Below are 852 nucleotides of genomic sequence, written 5' to 3'. Positions count from 1 at the left end.
GAACTAGTTCTCTTTCCCCTGCCTCTGCCCTGAATTATTCCCTCCCATCCCTTGCTTATATCCTGCCACCCAAACCACCCCTCTCTCTTATGGCTATGAGACGGTTAATCAGCAAGTGTCTCAAGGCCCATTGCCTCTCCCAACCTCTGTGTCTCCTCCCACAAAGTCTCAAAGTGGATGCAGCAGCTGCTCCTGGAGTAAGGCACCCTCTGGGGAGCAGGATGACTGGTGTCTGAGATTCCCAGGTTTTCCCTAGACATAGAATAAGATGTAAGGATGTAGCCATGTGAATAATAGCAAATCTTCACTTTTAAGAGCTTCTTTTGCAACTGGGAAAGGCACAGGTTTAACTAATCACTAGGGGCTCAATCCGTTGTCCATCAAAATCAATGGAAACACCCACTGAAGTCAACACTAGTTTTTCCATTGAAGTCCCTGGACATTAGATTGAGCTGGAATTTGGAAGGGGAATATTCCCCAGGACACATTGAAAGGGATCAAGATGGGAGCAGGTCTTTTTCTGGTAGGTATCACCCAGAAGGATCACTCTCTCACTGTCCTGTATTTGCAGTGGATGGGGGTTGGTGACAATGTCTTTCTCAGTGTTGCGTTCTGTGATTCTCTTTTTCTACAGGACCATTTATTGCACATTTATGATTGAATACCATTGCTATCCTAACATAAGGCAGAGAATGTTCATTAAAGAAAATCAACAGATGAGACAGGAAAAGCTAGGGATGTGGTGGAATCTCTATCTGTAGAGGTTTTTAAGGCCAGGCTTGACAAAGTCCTGGCTGGGATGATTTAGTTGGGGTTGGTCCTGCTTTGAGCAGGGGGTTAGATTAGATGACC

The sequence above is a fragment of the Lepidochelys kempii genome, chromosome 11 (assembly GCF_965140265.1).
Source record: "Lepidochelys kempii isolate rLepKem1 chromosome 11, rLepKem1.hap2, whole genome shotgun sequence".
NCBI classification, from domain to species: domain Eukaryota; kingdom Metazoa; phylum Chordata; order Testudines; family Cheloniidae; genus Lepidochelys; species Lepidochelys kempii.
Note: the sequence above shows the minus strand (reverse complement) of the source record.